The 15,652-nt window shown below is 42.9% G+C and overlaps 1 protein-coding gene across 10 annotated transcripts in view; it reads right to left on the minus strand.

Moving 5' to 3' along the window:
* CCDC88A (coiled-coil domain containing 88A) overlaps positions 1–15,652 on the minus strand; it is a 149,372-nt gene that overhangs the window by 105,934 nt on the left and 27,786 nt on the right. Inside the window, exon 1 of one of the 10 annotated variants that reach the window (XM_069955188.1) lies at positions 3,707–3,796. The exons of the other annotated variants lie outside the window; for them this stretch is intronic. The gene's annotated coding sequence lies outside the window, so the exon portion shown is untranslated. Of the gene's footprint in view, positions 1–3,706; positions 3,797–15,652 lie in introns of those variants that run through there. 10 annotated transcript variants of the gene reach the window in all.

The following is a 15,652-nucleotide window of genomic DNA, read 5'->3' on the forward strand; positions in this document are numbered from 1 at the left end:
CATGTTACATGCTCTTAAAATATTTCTGTTTTCAGGTTTTTCATAACATATCTGCAGGGCCATATTTACCACTAGGCACCCGTGGTCCGGTGCCTAGGGCAGCACCTTGCAGGGGGGCAGCACCAGGGAGCAGGGGAAGGAAAAAAAAACATGATCAGACTTGCCAGTAAATCTGGTGTCTTTTCCAGGGGGGTGGGGGGTATGGTGGTATTGGTCAGGTCTGGTAAGGCCAATCGTTGCGTGAAGATGGGGCGTCTTAAGGTTTAGTGCCTAGGGCAGCAGCAATTGTTAATACAGCCCTGCATATCTGTATATGGAAGATACATTTATTCACTGTGCCTCACGCATCAAACCTCGAAGGCTATTTACACACTGGGGGAGATTTATCAAACAGGGGTGGGGAACCTTCGGCCCTCCAGCTGTTGCAAAACTACAATTCCCATCATGCCTGGACAGCCAAAGCGAAGCTTTGGCTGTCTCCAGGCATGATGGGAATTGTAGTTTTGCAACAGCTGGAGGGCCGAAGGTTCCTCATGCCTGGTGTAAAGTGAAACTGGCTCAGTTGCCCCTAGCAACCAATCAGATTCCACCTTTCATTTTCCAAAGAGTCTGTGAGGAATGAAAAGAGGAATCTGAGTTTCACTTTACACCATGTTTGATAAATCTCCCCCACTGTGTTTAATTATATATTAAAGGTCTATGTTCCCCAATTTACCCTCTAATGCAAAACCAGACTCCATCGACTGCAATGCAAAAAATATATACGATACAGTCTACAGTCTATACAGTATGTTGATACACACCACCCCAACAACCAATCACAGAGCAGCTTTTATCATTCACAGCAGTTTGAAGAGGTTCTTTGCTTTGAGCAATCCCTACATGCCATAAGGGTAATTTAAGGGGTTATCCAGCGCTACAAAAACATGGCCACTTTTCCCCCTCTCTTGTCTCCAGTTCAGGTGGGGTTTGCAATTAAGCTCCATTTACTTCAATGGAACTGAGTTTGAAGCCCCACCCAATCTGGAGACAAGAGAGGGGGAAAAGTGGCCATGTTTTTGTAGCGATGGATAACCCCTTTAAGCTGGCCATACACATTCAATAGCTGACGGCCATCAGTTATCTTAGCCACTGTCCACCCATCCTCCCCATACTCAAGAACTTTCGGCATGGCCAAGCTCTCTTGTGTTCTCTATGGGGAGGAGTAAGCCACTTGCTGCTTATCTCTCCCTGGTAGTGATTTTCTATTACCATCGACATAATCTGTCTATGGTCGTTCAGGGGAGCCCCATACACCTCAGTGGTGGGTTTGGCCGATTAAAGTCTAAGGTGTAGAGCAACCTTTAGTTGATCACATGGTACTCACCTAGGTAACTATAATCGGTTTCCCTGCAGCACCACCACAGGAGAAACTAAGTATTACACAGTGTCCATTCCAATTTATTGGTTGTCCAAGTAATGCAGCACAAGACAGGTCCTCCAAAGCAAGGAGCGCTATTTGCATCTACTTACTACTCTGGCCAGAAGGTGAGGCCCCTGAGCAAATCGCTCATCTAAACAAAGTGAAGCGCTTGGTTTGATCTGCGCTTCGCTCATCAAGTCACCGGCCTTTTAGAGCTGCTCCACTCCCTGACACTCCTCCCAGGATGCTGGGAAAAGCTAGATACAATCCTGGAAAACTCCCAGTTTCCCAGGATTGGATCCAGCTTTTCCCTGGCACCCGGGGCACCCGCTGAAAGGCCGGCAACTTGATGGGCGGAGCACAGATCAAAAGAAGTGCTTTGCTACATTTAGATGAACGATTCGCTCATCTCTGTTTTTTATATAAACTAGACAGATAAAAGCTGAGCGCTGAATGGCGGCTCTTGGTAAGCAGGTCAGTCTCTCTTTCTTTCAGACAGTTTTGATAAATGAGTCCCAATGTGTTATTGTAAAAGCTATATACACAGTATTGTTTCCAGTAACACATGGCAGATGATAATTATTATTTTATACTAATTATCGAATTACAGAAAAGTGACAAGGACAAATTATCTTTCTAGCTAGCACCCCTCCCCATGCACCACCTCCCACCCCCACCACCGCAACCATGGAGAAAAAAAAAAACATCCTCCAGCATTAGGGACCAGTGTTTAGTGTCATCACAATTCTTATATATTCGTCTACAATATTTAGAAGTATATTTCATATACAAATTATGGTAGTTTAGGGGCATCTCATTGAACTTTAACCTTCTACAAACATCTTTCTTGGCATTTAGAGGAGAATTCGAGAACTATTAGAGATAACGATTCTACACCAAAGCTATTTAGAGAGGCACAACAGTATTTTCGGTGTAGAACGATAAGTGGTAAATCAGTCCATGTTATTGGTCTTCTGACTCTTGTGACTATAAATGTTACTGCAAGCGAACAGACTAGATTCTATTGGGTACAATAAAGCTATAAACGTGTACTTGTCTCTTTAAAAAGAAACTTTTGACATGTTTTAGAGACATGCCAAAAGTTTTCATTGGTTCTATCAATGAGGGGAATAGAAGAGCGCTTCTGAGCACTTCTCTCTCTGCTTTCTGACTATAAAGGTACAGAGAAGGGTGAGAACATGCTTGTTGTGTTCTTCTCTCAGAAGTATCTAGCAATGAGCTGGGGGGTCTTAACACTTTCGATCTGTTTCTACGGTATTTCAAAAGTTCTACTTTCAAACAACAGTGCCCATTTAAAGGGCTTGTACAGCATTCTAAAAAACAAGACTTCCAGACAAGCAAGCAATTATAAGATGCACTTGGCCGATTACTGACCTTTCTAGCCAATAATCGTTTTGGTGTAATAGATCATGTTAAAAGGCAACGATCAGCTGAGATGCATGATGTCAGCTGATAGTTTTCTTTCAACATGTTGAATGAAAACGGTCACAACAGCGACAGCAATCACAACTGCCCTTTGTTTTCAGAGAGATCAGGCTTAAAGGGGTTATCCAGCGCCACAAAAACATGGCCACTTTATTTCAGAGACAACACGACTTTTGTCTCCAGTTCACTTGTGGTTTGCAATTAAGCTCCATTCACTTCAATGGAACTGAGCAGCAAAAACCCGCCGAAGCTGGAGACAAGAGTGTGGCTGTCTCTGGAAGAAAGTGGCCATGTTTTTGTAGCGCTGGATAACCCCTTTAACCTCCCCTACACATAGACAATACAGAAACACTTGGACGTGTCCAACGTTCCTATGTATAAGAAGTACTAGAAAAGGACGGGAGAGGCAACCAACAGCCAAACAATCAGTTATTGAAGTTATATGGCCAAAAGTCAGAAACTATCGTCAGCCAATAAATCAATAGAGTATTGATTACTCTTGATTAATTACTCTAGTAAGGTTTGTCAGTCTTATGTTACTCCCATAGGGACAGCCCTATGCCATTTTGCCCACTTGAATAACTCACAGAGACTCTATTATTTAACATTTTGTAACCATGTTTAATCCCTTTAATTACATAAATTATATGAGAGTCATCCTAATCTGCCGCAGAACTGAAGATACCTGAACGTGCAGGAGCTAGAGAGCTGCTTGAGGGAATCCTTCTACATTATCTAAAATTTGATGGATAACTCCGGTGGTCTAACCCCTTTCTATGATACTGTATGTGAAAGAATCTATGTACGTGATATAGAAACTGCTTATTAAGGTCTCTAAAAGTAAAATAAGTACAGTACCTGACATCTGTGTACTAGGGCTGCACATAAAACAGGTTCTGCACACTGTCATAGCGATTATAGGAGAAGATGTATTCCCAAAGCCTCGGATCCCAGACACAATGAATCTCAGGTACCATATAAGGTCATGTCTGTAACCGCAGCAGGCAGATCAGGCATCTTGGCATTGTCATTGTCAATTGGTGCATTAACCCATCAAAACACAGCCAGACATAGCTATAATAAATGTGTTACATTACACTGGGCCATTGATGAAAGTGCAGATTCTTTATATTGATTTACTGTGAATCTTTCATCAGCCAGTTCATTTAATAATGTAAGGCAGACTGTGCATGCTGGGAGTTGTAGTTTTGCACCAGTTGGAAAGGCAGTGGTTGGGGATTATAACATTCCTATATATGACTGTGGTGTACTGGCGTTCATGTCCTGATCCATTTTCTGACATATCCAAGTTATCACCAACAGTCTCCAAGATCCCCAGCGCTCATACAATTATCACCTGTCCTGTGGATAAGTAATAAATATCCTATAATGAGATCCTTGAGGACTTTAATGGAAAGAATAGAATTGCAAGATTAAAATAAAGAATCCATTTTTTTCCAGAAGCCATGTTCATGGAGCATATTTGGTTTTGCAGATAAGGCACATTTAAGTAAGATCCTGTTCACATCAAGTTTTTTGTTTATATTTGGTATATACTTCAGAGTCTGTGCCATACATCAACCATAGGCTATGTTGGCATCTGTTTGAGGTATACATCATGAGTAGAGATGAGCAAACCTCGAGAATGCTAGAGTCGATCCGAACCCGAACTATCGGCATTTGATTAGCGGTGGCTGCTGAAGTTGGATAAAGCCCTAAGGCTATGTGGAAATCATGGATATAGTTATTGGCTGTATCCATGTTTTCCAGACAACCTTAGAGCTTTATCAAAGTTCAGCAGCCCCCGCTAATCAAATGCCGAACGTTCAGGTTCGGATCGACTCAAACCCGAACCCGGTTCGCTCATCTCTAATCATGAGCTTTCCAATAGGTTTTCATGGCATTTCTTAAACTGATTCCATTATTGCCTATTGGTAATGGATGACCCTCTTGTGCATCCATCATCCACAGGCAACAATGGCCTCCGTTTATCTAAGACATCATGGAAAACTTAGGGCATATACAATGAACAGATGTCTGTGATGGGTGCCATACATATTGATCACCAATCGGCTACTATGGGTGAAATAGACAATATTAATTTTACTCTTACAATATTATTGTTGACAGCAATTTAATATAGATTAAGTGTCTATGCACACAGAGCAAAAGAGGCAGAAATTTCAAGTGGTGTCCACACCACTGACACAGCCTGAAATTTTGCCTGTCCCATTGCTTATAGGGATTTCTCGTGCGCTTCTGCTCTCCGCTCAAAGAACTGACATGGGATTTCTCGTGTGCCTCCGCTCTCCGCCCAAATAATTGACATATCAATTCTTTGAGCAGACGCACACAAGAAATCCCATGTCAGTTCTTTAAACGGAGAGCAGAGGCGCACAAGAAATCCCATTGAAGCAATGGGACAGGCATAATTTCAAGCGGCGTCTGTGAGAACACTGCACAGCCTATTATGCTTGCTTGGTGGTCTCCTAAGGGAGACATATTACCTGGTCACCCACCTACCAAACACTTTGGGGGGAAACTCATAGCTAGGCTAAGCATAGAGCCAACAAAAAGTCACCTTTTTTCTGCAGACAAGGCAATATCCCCCCCTGACTTTTGGCTGGGTCAGGAGCCGTGGCAGGAGGCATTTCATGGTGGCAAAACACCTGCATCAAATTGCTACAATTTAAATTGTAGAATAAATCTATGCCAGCCAAGAGTTGAGCTTCAATACTAGATATAACCCACATACAAGAAGGGTGCTAGTCCTAGTGGGGAAAAAATTTGAACTTTATTCTAATGCAGGAAACTCCTTTAAAAGGAGACTATGAATGAATGATACCTGCTGATAGTTCAATACTGTACATGGGGCGCTGAGGATGAAAGTAAGTTTCTTACTTTCATCCTCTACGCCGTTTCCATGCAGTTTGTATTTTAACACTGCGTCTAATAAGACCATTTGGTGTACTGGGGGCAGAGCTACCACCCCCATAGCACCAATCCATCCCTAGCTGGCTTGCACCCCTTTAAGTGATTATCAGTGGAGCAGGCCAGCCGGGGGTGAGCCGGATCAGTGCTCTGGGGTGGCAGCTACACAGAATTAAACTATAAACTGCATGAAAACCGGCACTGCGGATGAAGGTAAGAGACTTACCTTCATCCTCAGTGCCCCGTGCGCAATAGGGAGATATCAGCAGGTTAGATTTGTCTAACCTGCTGATCGTTTCCTTTTAACAAATTGTTTTCTATAAAAATGTGTATTTTATTATATGCCCTATTCCAGTATGTTGCAATATTGTAGAAGTCTATTAAAATAATGGTTCTGTAACCTTTGTTTTTAAAGGGAACCAGTCACCTCACTGGTGGAATGTGAACTGGCCCCAGTACCTGACCTGACGCTGTGCCCGACAGTCTCTAATGGGCTGGCAATAAAATAATAATAAAAATAAAAAAATACTATTTAATAGTCACTCTGAGAACCTGATAACTAGGCATTAGGGGAACCACAGCAACATGTAGTCACTCAGTCTTCACCCTCTTTCCAGCCACTCACACTTGTTTGGCAGCCTGAGCATTGGAAACTTAATCTAAAGGCCTGTGCGCAGACTGCCAATCAAGTGTGAGTGGCTGGGAAGAGGGCAGAGGCAGCATTACTACATGCCACTGCAGCTCCGTCCCAATGCCTACTTACCAGGAGAAATGATTAAGGGTAAAACCCACGAAATCCGCTGTGGATCCCTTGCCTGTCAGTTTTTATGAGAATCCTTACTCGCATCCCGCAGAGAGTATGTAAATGCCACCCCCTTAGCCCCCCACTGGCCGGAGCATACTGTACCTGCTCCACATTCTGGCTTGCTTTAGGGGTCAGTGCGCTGTGGCGGGGCAGCACACTGATTGGCTGAGCAGCGGGCGGGGGGGGGGGGGGGGTTAAGATTGCGGCATTTACATATTTGCAGCGGGATAATAATCCCGCTGCAAGTATGGATTCTCATAGAAAACCGAATTTGCAGCGAGAAATCTGTTGCGGATCCGGTACACGTGTTCGTACCCTAAGAGGTTGTTTAAAAAAAAAAACTGCCACCCCACCAGACACTGTCAGGCACAGCTTTGGAGAGGCAGGTGTAAGGTACCAGGGCCGCTTTACACTCCATCAGGAAGGTCACCATTTCCCTTTAAGGCCAAATGCAAAATCTTTCCATTGTGGGAAAAAAAAAAAAAAAAAAAAACACCCACAAGGTCTGATAATACACTGGCAGATTTTGTTGTAATAAATCAAGGGCGTCATTCACACACACACAACACACAGTGACTCATACTGATAAATCGTGAATCGCAGCCATTGCAGATTGAGCCGAATAAATCATTACAAGGAATTTCTCAGACAAAAAGTCCCCCGTTCCTTAAAATAACAGGTATCTCAGTCCCGCTCGCAAGTCACACTCTGAATAGTTCCTTTTGTGGATGGAAAATTAAATGCCTCACTGGCAAATAGCCTAGTAAAATAGGGCAAATCTGTCTAGCAGTCAATAGGCTGCACTGCAGTAAAGCCGTAGCCTTGAGCTATTTTACATTTAAGAGCAACCTACTTCTGGCAAGTTCCATCAATTTCAAATGAGACTAAACAAAAATACAGTAACTACCACACACGAGCGCATTACACCATACAAACAAAAACACTGCTGAGTATTAGTATGGGAAATAGCGCAGCACTGCACTTTCTGGCAGGACTGAATCTACAGTATATAATCCGAGGGACTCATTTGGTTTCGGGCTAATGCATATTTAGTAGCCTACTGACCAACATCTCTCCGAAATTTGATAACTTAATGGCTTCATCTTTGAGCCCAAACAGACTGGACACCAGTTGTGTCTCACTCCTGGCCATCTGTCCACAGATAAGACTGAGCCTCACCCAGACATTTAAGCCTAAAACCACATTAACCCAGCGCTACATAACACCAATGCATGGATAATATAGGGATGTTTAGGACATTGCTGACTCGCTTTATTTAGTGTTTTTTTTATATAGTTTATTGTTTCAGCTGTTCTTTATATACAGTTAGTTATGTTTACCGCTCTTGCCATCTATCTAGCCATAATTACTTTAATATATTGTATAAAACCAGTATATACCAGTCTGGTATACGTCTGTGATGTGTCCCAATGTATACCTGTAATGGGTGACGCTATATGGGCATACAGCCGCATCTGTTGCTTTTTTGCCCTCACTATAAAGAGAAATGCATACTGCACATGTGTACTTTTTTTTTTTTACCGGATGCCTCTGCATTATAGTGACTTAAAGGGGTATTCCACTCAAACATAACTTTTGATATGGTTCAGGGTTTTGGTGTGGCATTTTTGGGTCTGGTCCTGTGGCATGGGGGTTGCAGGGCCGTCACATGGCCCCCGTTCCCTGACTATGCACGCCTGCGGGGGTGGTGGTTGCTGACTGGCACAGTGTGGACTTAGTGTAGGGACCCATGTGTATCAGAGACCTGCACGCGGTACATGGGGCAGTGTGGCTTGATCAATTCACATACAGAATTCTGATGTTTTTTATGCAGCCGAGAGGTACTAGTATCAGCCATAGGTGTGAGGTGCAGCACTCTTTTTCTTCCCTGAACGATATAACTTTTGATATGCTGCTGCTCATGGTGAGACTAACAATTCCTTCCATACTTGTTATTAACTATTCAGTCTCCTTCCCCCAGTTCTCATCAGCTGCTTTCTGCTGAAAAAGCAAACATTTGTGTGAGCCTTTCCTTCTGCCTTTCTTTCTGCCCCCTCCTTTCTGATGTAAACAAGTTCCTGACTGGCTTTATCTGCAACATTGTAGCTTCTTTGTAATGCTGGGAAGATTAATCACAGTGAGTTCATTAGCAACTTGATCTCAGATTAACCCTCCCAGCATTACAAAGAAGCTACAATGTTGCAGATAAAGCCTGCCAGGGACTTGTTTACATCAGCTGGGTTACAAGGGAGGGGGGAATAGGGGGAGAGTGAGAGAAAAGCTCACACACAGATTTTTGTGTCTTCAGCAAAAAGGAACAGCTTAGATCTGGGGGAAGGAGACTGAATAGAAAATAAGGAATTGTTAGCCTCAGGAACCTTACTGGGCCCACCAATAACAAAAAGTCGTCTTACATTTGTACTGAACCACGAGAGCTGCTGTTTGTTTGCGTCTCTAAACCTTGGCTCATTGGGAGGAGGGGGTGTCTATCCCTCTATGACGTCCATATATCCTAAATGAGGATATGGACACGAGTTGTCTCCATTTAATTTAGGCGATTAGAGTAGAAACTCTGCTTTTCCTTTACTGAGGCCATGTACAAGATGACATAATAATAAAATTAAATAGAAAAAATACAATATCCTGAGGCGTCTAAATAATACGTTCTAGTTCTGACATAAAAAACATATCAGAGTTCATATCGGAGCACGGAGGCGCTACACATACACAGTAGCTGCTAGCTGACCTCATATGCTCCATTCCAGACGCACAAACCGCTAGACAAAGCGTTACAAAGAAAATGTTTACTCCACCGAGAGTTTTTGATTTGTGTAGACCATATGTCCTATCATTCATAGTTTACATGTATAGAAAATGGCCTTTGGGTTACTATGGCTTTTATCTATTGTACTTATAAAGCAGCTTATTTATGAACTAACCTTCAGATCACATTCGTTTTTGTTTTTTTGTTTGTTTCTGACTTTTAATTTTTAGTTGTTACATTACTATAAAGTGACCTTACATTTCACTTAGATAGTCATAATATGAACTGTGCTGGGCAGGCACTTATCTCCACCATTCAGTGCCACACTGTCTGGCCGACGCTTATCCGGTGATTTACATCTATAAAATATTTATTGTGCTATGGATGCTCATCGTGGTCAGCGAAAAGAAATGTGTTACCGGGCGTACTTTTCTAACTGGAAACATTCTCTTCCTTTCAATATAAGCAATAATCTTTAAGGGTTCATTCACACGTACAGGATCCGCAACAGATTTGATGGTGCAGATTTGATGCTGTAGAAAATCCGCTGAGATACGGTGTATGTGAAGCTACCCTAAGGGGGAACTATGAATGGGTCAGATGAATCTAACCTGCTCCGAGGCCCTATTACACAAGAGGAGCCGAGGATGAAGATAACAGACATACTTTCATCCTCGGAACCATAAGACCACTACCCCGCCCCCATAGTGCTGATCCGCTCCCTTCTAATGATTATCAATGGAGCAGGCCAGCCGGGGGTGGAGCAAGTCATTGTTAGGCTGCTAACAGTCTTACCGGACCGAGGAGTAAATGACTAAGTGCAAAAGAACAGCACCGAGGAGGAAGGTGAGAGACATACAGTACCTTCATCCTAGGCGTCCCCTGTGCAAAAGGGACATATCAGCGGGTTAGATTCATCTAACCTACTGATATTTCCCCTTTAAAGGTGACTGGTCTTCTCTAACTTCTCTGATAAATAACAGAGACACAAAGCACATAAGGGTGGCATTAGATATAGGCATCTAAAAGGTGGTGCCCTGTAGAAGTGCCCATACACTTCATACTAAACTCAACTGAACCAGCCACTGGCACAGGGTGCATGGGGGCCTCCCAACTCTCCAGACAGATGATGTGTGTAGACAGAAGGGTAAGGCTTGATGGATTTTCACTGTCTGATCCTTTTGTTCTCTGAAGCATAAGCCAACTCCAGAGCTGTCTGCCACTCCCCATGGTGAACACATGACCGTTGCACTGTGCTGAGCATCAATGTGTATGGGGAAGCTGTGAAATAACTGTTATTGAAGGTGTATAGGCACATTACGATTTGGTGGGGCTACGTGTATATGTAGATTTTAGGCATCCTTGGCACATAGACAGACATAAGGTTTAGAGAGTATAAAAGCTAGAGGCATGTGATATTCAGGGTAGAGTATAATTATGCATGTTTTCGGGCCTGCTTTTTACTCTCAACTGGGGTTGGATATCCAACAGAGGGCCCCCCACCCCTGGATTGTTGTAAGATCTTGTTGCTTTTCCCCCCGTTTATTTCCTTGTATCTTGTTGCTCTTGATGCTTTGTATTTGGCTTTTTCACCTAACAATATTTACACACTTAGCCATTGTACGTGAATCTAATCCTTAGGTCTAATTGGGCATATGGACAGGGGTTAAACTGATGAGCCAACCCATTGAGATGTCTATGGTAGACACAAAAGAAGGACCTTTTTACACAGACCGATTATTGGCAACAAGCGGCCCTGTTTGGATCATAAATGGCCTGTGTAAAAGTGACAGCGATCAGCTGGTCGCATTTTTTGGTGCGGCGGTAACATTTATCGATATCAGCCGCACATCTCTCTATGTAAACAGATGTGCAGCCGACAATAAATGTTAATGGCTGCACGAACAATACAGTAAGAGTGCGGCCCAGCTGCGTGATTAATTATATTCATAATCATCTTGTCACAGCAAACAAGCACTGATCAGTGATATCACGGATGCAGAAACATCGCGTGGTGTAAAGGGACCCTAAGAGCCCTATTATACAGCTCGATCTGGGGGAGCAAGCGAGCACCAACCTGGCAGGTAAGCACTTGCTCACTCCTCGTTCCCGCTTGCTGTAGGTGCTATTACACACACTGACAGCGAGCGGGGGCGGTTTGCGTAGCGGGGAGCTGCGAGAGGGGCTCCTGGGAAGATTATTACATAGGGATATAGCGGCGGTCTGGAGCGACTGCCAGAAGACCGTTGCTATCGGCATTGGGATTTTGCCTCCTGTTGTAAACCAGCAATCAGCCAATATTGTGCATGTCGGCTGATTGTTGTTTTACAACATGAGCTATTACACAAAGCGATTATTGGCTGGAACAGCCATCAACCAGGCAAGTACATGCGATATTGACTTTGTGTAATAGTACCCTAAATATGCAAAACAACAGTCCATGGAGCCTCGGTTGCGAGTCTCAAAACACAGGAATGGCCAGATATCCCTAGCCTGTTGCCACTGGGTGCCTCCATGATGGGGAGAGCACCACACCACCCTGATAGGTAGCCCCTTAAGACTTTTGATTTAGTGCGTCATTGGAATTTTTTCACTGATCTCCTTGAGTTCAGTGATTACTGTGTTTTGTTGGTTGATTTGTCATTGCCCCAACAAGCCAGAATCCTGTTCCACACTGACGAGGGGCAAATACCCCAAAACGGCTGTCTGTGGATGGATGCCTGCCTTTGCAAGCCCTTGTCATGTCATGAGTTAGACTTGACACAAAAGGGGCCACTCTGTTGTTTACCTATTTATGTTCCAATACTCGCAATCGAGTGGGACTTAAGGGGCCATCTATCAGGGTGGTGTGGTGCTCTCCCCATCATGGAGGCACCCCGTGGCAACAGGCTAGAGATATCTGGCTATTCCCGTGTTTTGAGACTCACAACCGAGGCTCCACGGACTCTTGTTTTGCATTTAAATTTTTGGGGGCATCAGTGGAGACTCTTGATTGAGTACTTCATTGGGATTTTTTCACTGATCTCCTTGAGTTCAGTGATTACTGTGCTTTGTTGGTTGATAGTACCCTAAGTCAGATTGGACACCTCTACACCTGAACCATTGTTTAACACACCAACTATTCCAGTACAGTCGTATTTAGCACTGGCCAATCCAGCTTATTGCCAGTCTTTTTTTGTATCCTTTAGGCTACATTCGGCTCATTAAAATGAATAGGCCTGAATATGTTAGCATATCTTGTTTACCACTATACAAGCCATGTAGCATCCAAATGCAGTATAAACCTACTCTAATAATTTATAACTGAATACATAGTGATGGCTACAGAAACCAAAAAGAACTGAGCACATCCAATTCACCTATTGAAAGTAGCCGGAGTATTTAGGTTTAGGTCATGATCATTTTTAAACTAAAATAATCTAAACAGGCACTAAAAGATTTAGACACAATATATCAAATGTCTACTTGTACTTCATATATACAAAGTCAAACTGTATAACACAACATATGGTGCTAGTATGCATGGTGGGGTCCCATATGTAACCAAAATGGATGGAACACTAATTATAGTCTCACACAAGAGCAGAAACCATCTGGAAGACATTCCTAGTATCTAGGAAACTGGATAATCATAGTAGTTATAAAATCACCAAAGAAAGACTAACAGCCGCAAGCCTGTCATATAAGGATACCGAAACTGCCCATTGTTAGATGCATATGATGATCGTAAAATTTAAAGTGTTTGTCCTTTATGATCCATCATAAGCGGACTGCATTTTTATTGATATGCCTTATGCTGCGTTTACACGGAATGATTATCGTGCGAATTTGCGCGATAACGATCGAATTCGAACAATAATCGTAGGTGTAAACGTGGCGAATGATCAATCGACGAGTGAGAAATCGTTCATTTTGATCTTACAACATGTTCTTAAATCGTCGTTCGCAAAGAATTTGCAGATCGTTCCATGTAGACAGTGGTTCACCGATTTAACCTATGTGCGAGATAGGCTTAAACGATTGCAAAACGATTTTTCCGCACGATATATCGTTCTGTCTAAACGCTGATCATTATTAAAAAAAATAGTTACTGCAAAATCGTTAATCATACGATCGGGCGAATTATGGCTCAGTGTAAGAATTAGTTTTAGGTTTACATTTTCTGTAAGCTTGACTTCACAAGTACACCCCAATCTGTTGCCATGTTTTCTTCCTTTTAGTAAAATTTGAGTCTCCAATGTATGGCCTGTTCAAGCTCACAAAGAGGAATATAGAAATATACTAAATAGTTATGTGAGTTGCTACACGAAGACGACTAAGACCAACGATCAGCTGATCACTGCAGCTCCAGCTTCTCCAATCCCTGACAATCAGCTGTTATGGTGTCTGGCTATACATATCCCAAATTATTAAATGAATGCATGTCATGGACCGGCCATGGAGGTCCATGGGGAAACACTTTTACATAATCGTTTTCTATTATGACTCACAAAGGAAAGCTAACAATGTCAGTTATACATAGTAGGGTAACATTTTAGGATTTACACTATTGACAGGTTTACATGAAGCTGAATTACATGCTTAACAAACATGTCACTGTGTGAATAGGACCCTTTGGGTCCTATTACGTGGATCGATTTTTAACAATTAACGACTAACGATAAACAATCTGAGATCGTACACCATATTATACAGAACGATAATTGTTAGATACGATCGTTATTGCGATTGTTTATACCTTCTGATCTTAGGAAAACAATGGGCAATGTGCTATTACACTGAACGATTAGTGAAAAAATGCGAAACGAACGTGGAATTATAAGCGAACGATAAGTGAATGATTAACGATAATGTTAGGTTCAGATCTAAATCAACGATCAACGACATATAACCGATTTTTCGATCGTTTCCTGCAATTACACAGGATAGGGCCCTTTGTTTCCAGATCTCAGAAGTATGCTTTTTGAGATGTAGATGGGGCAGGTGTATATCTCAAAAACACCCCTGTACGTGATGATCGGGATATTGAAAGTAGGAATACCTCTGAGACATGGAATCACAAGAAGTGAGGGCCAGGGAGGAGAAGACGTCAGCCATCCAGCACTACAAAAACGTGGCCACTTTTCCCCCTCTCTTGTCTCCAGATTGGGTGGGGTTTCAAACTCAGTTCCATTGAAGTAAATGGAGCTTAATTGCAAACAACACCTGAACTGGAGACAAAAGAGGGGGAAAAGTGGCCATGTTTTTGTAGTGCTGGATAACCCCTTTAACCCCTAGACGACCCAGGGCGTATAGTTACGCCATGGAAGTCTGTCCCCAGACGACCCATGACGTAACCTTACGCCCTGGGTGTTTTTCCCGCTATGAAGCGTGCTCCGGAGCGGAGCGAGCTTCATAGCAGGTGGGGGCCGGCTGCAATCAGCAGCCGGGACCTCACGGTAATGACACGCTGCAGCGATCGCGCTGCCGCGTGTCATTAACTCCTTAAATGCTGCGATCACGGCGCGACCGCGGCGTTTAAGTGTAAGTGACAGGGGGAGTCCCCTGTCACTTACCGATCGGGACCCCCGCAGTGTGACTGCGGGGGTCCGGATCGGTAAAACGGGCCACCGGAGGTCTCTCACCTTCCTCCGTGCGGTCCGATCGGCGATCTGCTACACTGAGCCTGCACAGGCAGGCTCAATGAGCAGAGCGCCGATAACACTGATCAATGCTATGCCTATGGCATAGCAATCATCAGTGTATAAATCAAACTAAACTATGTAAAAGTCCCCCAAAGGGACTTCAAATGTGTAAAAAAAAAAAAGTTAAAAACACTAACACACTGCCCCAAAACCCCTCCCCCAATAAAAGTTGAAATCACCCCCCTTTCCCATTATATAAATAAAACATATAAAAATAAATAAACAAATAAACATATAATATACCGTAGCGTGCGTAATTGTCCGATCTATTAAAATATAACAAGCGTCATTGCGAACGGTAAACGGCGTACACGAAAAGAGGGAAAAAAGTGCCCGGATTACCGATTTTATGTTACATTATATATAAAAAAAAAATTAATAAAAAGTCATCAAAACGTCCAATCTTCACAAATATGGTATTAATAAAAACTAGAGATCATGGCGGGAAAAATGACACCCCATACAGCCTCATAGGTGAAAAAATAAAACCGTTATAAGTGTCACAATAGGCCCATTTTATTTATAATTAATTGCCCAAAAAAAGGATTTCATTTAAAAAAAATATATAACATTAGAGAATCTGTGTAACCTGCATATGGTTGTGTTCGGAGTGACCTATA

Source organism: Dendropsophus ebraccatus, chromosome 15 (genome assembly GCF_027789765.1).
Source record: "Dendropsophus ebraccatus isolate aDenEbr1 chromosome 15, aDenEbr1.pat, whole genome shotgun sequence".
In the NCBI taxonomy this organism is placed as follows: Eukaryota; Metazoa; Chordata; class Amphibia; order Anura; family Hylidae; genus Dendropsophus; species Dendropsophus ebraccatus.